Source organism: Rhipicephalus sanguineus, chromosome 11, assembly GCF_013339695.2.
Source record: "Rhipicephalus sanguineus isolate Rsan-2018 chromosome 11, BIME_Rsan_1.4, whole genome shotgun sequence".
Classification (NCBI taxonomy): domain Eukaryota; kingdom Metazoa; phylum Arthropoda; class Arachnida; order Ixodida; family Ixodidae; genus Rhipicephalus; species Rhipicephalus sanguineus.
Genome location: NC_051186.1, coordinates 15,646,454 through 15,653,935, shown reverse-complemented (window position 1 = coordinate 15,653,935; position 7,482 = coordinate 15,646,454). Strand labels below are relative to the sequence as shown.

The 7,482-nt window shown below is 45.7% G+C and overlaps 1 non-coding gene across 2 annotated transcripts; it reads left to right on the top strand.

Moving 5' to 3' along the window:
• Window positions 1-2,744: 2,744 nt before the first annotated feature.
• On the top strand, window positions 2,745-7,195 carry LOC119374885 (uncharacterized). Of its 2 annotated transcripts, none has more exons than XR_007414505.1 (3): window positions 2,745-2,760; window positions 4,753-4,926; window positions 7,022-7,195. It is a non-coding gene; the product is annotated as an uncharacterized LOC119374885 (transcript). The 2 variants fall into 2 exon arrangements; XR_007414504.1 differs by having other exon boundaries at window positions 2,757-2,772.
• Window positions 7,196-7,482: the final 287 nt, after the last annotated feature.

Sequence of the window (7,482 nt, the reverse complement as noted above, 5' to 3'; positions counted from 1 at the left end):
GTATGTCATCTGATGCGCTAAAGTTTTAATTGCAGTTTTCAATAGCGGCGTTCCAAAGGCAGATACACGGCATAGAATCCTTGCTTTTTTACACCTTACCTAACGCCCTGTCAGTGCTCCGATAAACACCAGCGCCTGCAGAGCTAATCGCTGTGTTCCGATTTCTTCGTTACAAGGACAAGGAGGAGAAAACGAAAGAACTGGGGAGGGGTGAAGCATGTAGGAAAGGGCGTTTCAGCTCCACTAACATGAAACCTGTGGAGGGGCGAAGCATGCAGTGTGCGCTGGTGTTTCCCACAGCAAAATCAGTGGTAATGGGCAATGAGAGAAGGAATAAAGATTAGACACAGACACCGGCAGTCCGCTTTTAGTTAACGTGCCCGCTGCGAATCTTCATTGTGCAACTACGCACAAGAGAAACCTGCCACCGGCACTACATTGCAGGTCAAGATCAAGTGCCTATATATACGGGGTGGCCGGTAAATGGTTGGTAGCTCGAGCAGGTGGGTTTTTCAATCAAGGAACTCGCTAGCAGATGCTGCCTGCGTCGGCTGTGTGTCTCGCGGGCGAGGGCGCGTTCTCGTTCCTTGCGAGCTGGTAGTTTAGCGTGCATCGCAGAAAGAGCGTTCGCTCTCTCTCCCGCCACACGGCGAGCGCTGCGGCGGTGGCGCCCTCTCTTGCACTCAAGCAAATGGACCGTCCCGACAGCAGACGACGATGCACGCTGAGATCCTAAGGTTCTTCGCCCCTAAAACAAAAAAAAAAAACATTGTTCATCCCTCCGTCATAGCAATAGGTATAACACGAAAGTGAAGCTCCGGCCGCGCGCTGTTGAAAGGCCTGGGCCGGAGGTAATCTCGGAGTCCATGGTACTAATTATTCTAACGAATATTTAGTGCAGGCATTAAACACTTGAAAATGAATTTGCACAGCCCATGGATCTAAAGCATAACATTAGTAAAAATTCGTGGCACTTTCCTTCCAAGGGCGCACTTCGGCACCCGGTGGAACGACAAGAAAATGAAAGAAGGTGGAAGACGGAGGGATCAACCATGTTTTTCTTTTTTTCTTTCTCTCTCTCTCTCTCTCTTGTATTCTTTTTTTTCCCCGCCCGTATCTACGGCGCTTGTTTCCCTATTCGCTTTTCTGTTTGCCTTAGCGAATCAGCCGAGGAAAAATGTTTTACACACTACGTCACCACTGTCAACATGACTGATTTGATTTATTATTTCCTGCCTTTCTTTCCTTACACTAAGATTGTACACGACTTGGTGTGAGGTTCGTATAGCGCCGAATCCGCTAAGCCCTGATGAAGACCGGTGACTTTTGTCATGAGCACAAGAGACATTTCTCATGTCAAATGCATGAGCAGATGAGACACAACGAATGATACATTTTTCTTCATAAAAGCACACCAGGTGTTAGATTGAACGCCCAAGCCGCATAATATTATATCATGTGTAGACGAAGCAGCACATCCGTTGATGTCAAAAAATGAAAATGATACGTAACAAGTAAAACAATAGTAGCAGAGGGAAAATGAGGCGTCCGACACATATACCCGTAATCACACCACAGAAATGATAGGGGAAAACTTTGTACAAAAAAGTCAGAATTTCACCGCGAGGGCGACACAATGTTTGCAATAGCAGCAAACAGTAATGTTATACGAAGTAACGCTGGCAGCTAACTCTTTTGGATTCGATCTCGCGTAACTCTACAAAACGCTGGTGTAAGAGAATGCGGCCGCTCTAGGGATAGATGCTCTTTCCGCACAGTCTGTTCTCGTTGAGAGAGCAGCACGCAGAAGTGCATACGAGCCGACCGTTGATGGCTGCCGAGAGAGAGAGCGCGCCAGCGTTCGCGACCGCGCCCTTAGAATCAAAGTTCGCGGTTGCCTCTCAAGCTACACATGCCCTCCCCGCATTCCGTCCTGCTCCTTCAAGACGGTCGGGGCGTTTGTTGTCTTGTTGAGTAGCAATGAACGGCAGGCCTCGCATGCGGAACGATGTTATCGCATCTCCGTGTAACGGAGATGGGTCGGCTCGTTTCATCTCGGCTTAAGCCGCGTTCGTTGCCCCCGCTCGCGCGCTTTTATCCGCGGGTAGAACATACGATGCGCGGGCAGATGTAATCGATTTGCGCTTTATAAGGAACATGACGGTGACGCCGACGGCAAAAAATCTGTTGAGAGTGTTCGTATAATTGATATCACAATAAGAACTCACAGGGTTCTTTTTGCATTATGACTTCACCTAAGACAACTGGAAGGCGAAAACCAGCTTCTTTTCTTTTCAGTAGATATATTGATCCCTACCTCCCCCCCACCCCAAAAAGCTTTCTGCACCGAACATGGTTTAGCACTGCCTCCAGGGTCGGAAGCATTACACGCTTTCTCCACCTCACCTGGTTCTGCATTGCCTCCGTGATTGGCTCACCTTTTTCAAAGCCATAATGTCATGCGATGACGTCTTCATGTAATGTAATCACGTGATGTTGATTTAAACATAACTCGTGTTGACGCCGACGGTCAATTTTCGCGTTTGATGAGGCACCTAAGGCATTCGTCTTAATATACAGTCATCAACTGCACTATCACAGCCACTCTGCTAATCGCGCCAGCAACGTATACCTGCACACGATGATTCATAAGAAGTCAACCTATTTATGTTCCGTTACTTTTTCTTGCAGGTATTCTTGGAGTATCTGCCGTGGGCAATACCACTCATCGCCTGGCCGGAGATGTCCTGCGCAGCAGAGGTGGAAACAATCGTTGTTTATTTCATTGTTGCGGTCCTCAAAGACCCGAAAACATACCGTTTGGCCGCCATAAAGACGACAGGAAAATTACAGAACTGTTATTTATGTAAAACTAACTGCCGTGAGCATCGTTGCGCATTCGCAGAAAAATAAAACGTAGGAATTTATAATGTTGTGTGTTAGCATACTCTGTGAAGGGTATGCTGACATGAAGAGTATGCTCTGATGAATATTATGAAGACATGACATGACAAGAACTTTATTGGAGTCCTGAGGAACTCGAATCAGGGGAGCCGGAGGCCCCTAGATGAGTGAAAATAAAACAAAGAAGGGTTTAAGGCAGGGATACACGATCGCCCCAATGCCATTCACTGTGTGTTTACAGGAAGTTTTCAGGGCACTAGATTAGGAAAAGTTAGGGATAAGAGTTAATGGAGAGTACCTTAGTAACCTGCGATTCGCTGATGGCATTGCATGATGAGTAACTCAGGGGACGAATTACAAGTCATGATTACTTAATTAGACACGAAAATCAGCACGGTAGCTCTGAAAATTGATATGCAGAAAACTAAAGTAATGGGGAACAGTCTCGGAAGAGAAAAGCGCTTTGCGATTGGTAACGAGGCACTGGAATTTGAAAAGCAGTGATTCTCAGCCGTCGATGGGTTGGGGAACCCTTGTGGACTGGTCGGAATCATGGCGGACGCCTTGATGTGAAGGACCGAGGGGGATGGGGGTGGTGATGTAGCAGGCATGGTTTTTATTGAGGCGTTGGGGCAGCCGAGGCGATCTTGTTCAGAATATTGCTGCAGTTCCTGGAGCAGGACCTGGAACTAGGAATAGGTCAAAACTCGCCTCCAAAAACATTTTTCGCGGTCGATGGCATCGCGGAAAACCTAAGATGGCTTCGCGGAATCCCATTTGAGAACCACTGTTTTGAAGAAATACGTCTACTGAGGCTGAAGTAACTACAAGAATAAGAATAGGGTGGAGCACCTTCGGCAAGCATTCTGAAATCATGAATGATGGCTTACCACTATCCCTCAAGGGGAAGGTATATTATTTTTCCGCCGCGGTAAAGCTGTCCCAAAGGTCACGGGTTCGACCCCGGCAGCGGTGATCGCATTTCGATGGAGACGAAATGCCAGAGGACCGTGTACTGTGCGATGTCAGTGCTCGTCACTACTGCTAAAAACGGATATTTCGCGTATATTTACGCTTGCAGCGTGACTTCAGACGCATCCTTTCTGTCTTGCTTATTTGACTCTTTTATTTCTTTCTCGTGCTGCGTACAGACTGGGTCTAAGAACTATCACGTTACTCATGCGTCATTCCCAAGTGGACCACGTCTCAAACGATTATATTTTTGGTGTGTTCACGATAAAGTACATCACCTTCTTGTTAATACCGTGTTAATAATGAATCTTTCATCAGCATGTAAGGCAATACAGAAACAGTATTTACTGTCTTCACAAAAAATGATGACTTGCCACTCACGCGCGGCGCGCACGTACGCACGCACACACACACACACACACACACACACACACACACACACACACACACACACACACACACACACACACACACACACACACACACACAGACACACACGCACACACACGCGCGCACACACACACACACACACACACACACACACACACACACACACACACACACGAAGACACAAACGTAACTCCTAAGATCATTCACTTAACCATTAGCATCAGGCAACACAGGCAACAATTTGTGTCCCGCGGCAGTGTTACTTAGGCGGATCGCAACATCGTGCCCGCCAATGTATTTGGAAATTATTCTCAATATCTTACGAATACATTGCCATACTTCATGAGATTATTATTAGGCAGGAGTTTACCAGACAAAAAAAATGATGCATCATTGCGCTAATGGCAATTATCCATAAGCAGGCATATATCCCAAGTGGTCCGAATCAACCTTACTTGTAATTGTGCTTGCACCTTGAATTCGCAGTGCACGACCGGTTCACCTGCTCCGATCCTCCTGAGAAGGGACCTTGCAATGAAACCTTGACCCGCTATTACTTCAACGTCCAGGACAAGACCTGTAAGGAATTTGTCTACGGCGGCTGCCAGGGCAACGCCAACAACTACGAGACTAACGAAGAGTGCAGTGTTAGCTGCGAGCGTAAGTATCCCGCTCGAAGCAGCCTCCTTCAACGTAATTGTATTATAATCAGGGTACGTATTTAACGGCAAGATTTTACGGCGCGACAAAGGGATTGGATGTCATTCCAACAGTTTTTTTATTATTAGGCTCGTCGCCTTTGCGGTTCTTTCGTACCAACTCTGCTAGACTAATGCAGTACCTTTTTATTAGTTACGCATATTAGGTGACTTGCTCATGGGAGTTCGAGCTATCAGTTGCTGAAATATTGAAGAACTACGTGTGATCGCAAACATTTACTCCATTTTAATATACTTCCTTAAACGCACGTCTACTATTCATTGCTTCGCAGGTTCACAAACTACGATGTGATTGGAATAAATATATATAAGTCACAAAGAAAACTTAGCACATAGAAATAAGCCTGTACCGTGGATTCATCAGCAAAGAGTCGTCAAGCGCTAGCTTTAACGCCACAGTCAGACTTCAGCCGGCAATATCATTCTTATTTTCTCTTTCAGCTGGTTTTCGAGGCAACGAATAACCTCAAAAAGAGAATTTCGCATGAGTGCATCGTGACAGCTCGAACATTAGTGCATCTCACAGCCATTGAAGGACTCCGTACCTTAATATTGACCGCAGGGCCCCGCTTAGGGCGCAGACAACTTCACGAGCACTGGCGTGTCGGCATTCAGCTCCTATCGAAACCTGCTATACGAGGCCGTCATGCGAATTGGCTACCTTGTTGTCAGTGTCAGATCCCTCTAGCCACTGCAGTGGGTAACCTGAAAGTACTAGGCTAGTCTCATGCTACTCTAACGTAACATCGTCTATTTATAGCTGTTTCCATTGAAGAGCACCCACCCATCCCTTGTTTTAAAGAAGCCTTACCTTTGTTCGTGGCTCGTAACTTGTTCATTGTGCTCCTTGTGGTCAGATTCAGCGTGTGAAGCAAAATTAGTTCTGGTGTTCAAATGTGTCGGTCGCTCTAAGTGATTATTTTATCACTAATGCAATCACGCCTGCACGCCGTTTTGTCTGTAACATTAAAGACCACAACTACTTATTTTTCAACAACGCAGAATACGAGGCAAAAGGCGGGCGGTGCCGGACAGCACTCGTCTCATGGAGTCCTGGCTTTGTCTCGTGTACTGCAGTGTTATAACATGAATACCTAGAAGCCAGCCTGAGTCTCCCATTTGTAAGTTCTCGGCAACTTCCCGTAAGGCTTCCGTCGAGCCTTACGGCTAGTTGCCGAACTAGTTTGCTGTTGCTATCATATTCCCGTCATGAACCTCGCTGTCAAATGAACAACGCACCGGCCACAACAACACTGAACTCGCAGCGCCTTCCGGGAAGCAGTTATCTCAGATTATCGCTTAAGAAAAGTGTATCCCGTTTTAATGTGCGACATCCCAACATCAATGAAAATAATACAGGATTGAACATAATGTATTAGGCATTCAGAAAAAAAAATGCCTAAAGGAGTGTGCCTACGGCACCGATGATAAGTAGTGGCAAGATGGAATAGCTACTCTGCTTATCTTAAAGGGGCACAAATCGCAGCATAGTGACTGCGACTTACAAATCGAACTCACTGGGAAGTCCAACGACAAGTTCAGCTATTGCTCTGATTCGCAATGACTGTATCTTCGGCTGTGTTATGCTCTCACTTCGGATTGATCGCAATGTTAATATTAAACTGATGATCTGATTATTTTTATTGAAACAAGCGCCAGGTGTGGCCAGGGAGTACCGTGGCTGTGACTTTCGATTCATCAGTAAAATAATGAGCGCGTTCATAGATTTGTTATCTTATGAAACAGTTGCAAAATAGCAACATGATAACCAATCATAACGAAGGAGGACAAGAAAATTGACGCAAACACTTTTAAAAATGGGTCTTGGAAATCATATCCGTTCGTCACTGAATATTATTCATTGTTAAAACACTGGTTTTAAACGAATTTTTTTTTTTCACGAATCGATTCGCATCAAAAGTGCATTGCTACTAAAGGACATTCTGTTAAAGGAAGTTAGCAGTCGGTGTCAATGACACCAAATGTACCTTTATCGGCAAGATTTGATTGCAATATCATGGTCTTGGTTTACGCAGTGCGGCCCAGACCCTTCTGCTACCTTCCAAAACAGCGAGGTGCATGTTTCAGCAATCATCCTCGCTACTTCTACAACGCCACCAGTGAGAAGTGTGAACAGTTCGCCTACAGTGGCTGCAGGGGCAACGCAAACAACTTCCTCGAGATCGAGGAATGCACACGCATGTGCTCAAGTAAGTAAACTACAAAGGGATGGGGTCCTCCTACCAGTAGGCTAACAAGCGCATTAATACACTAGGTATGCCCTTAATACCGCTAAATCATAATCATTTCAACGAAATCACGGTGTCTCACCTAAATCATGACAGACTTGAAAATCAGCGTGTACGTTGCAAGAACTTTTCCCTTGAGTAACTTGAATGTAGCCAGATCAATATTTATATAACGATTTGTTAGGTTTGAAGATGCACAACATGACAAGGTGCTAAGGCACACCCATATTTAGTGCCCCTCAAACACT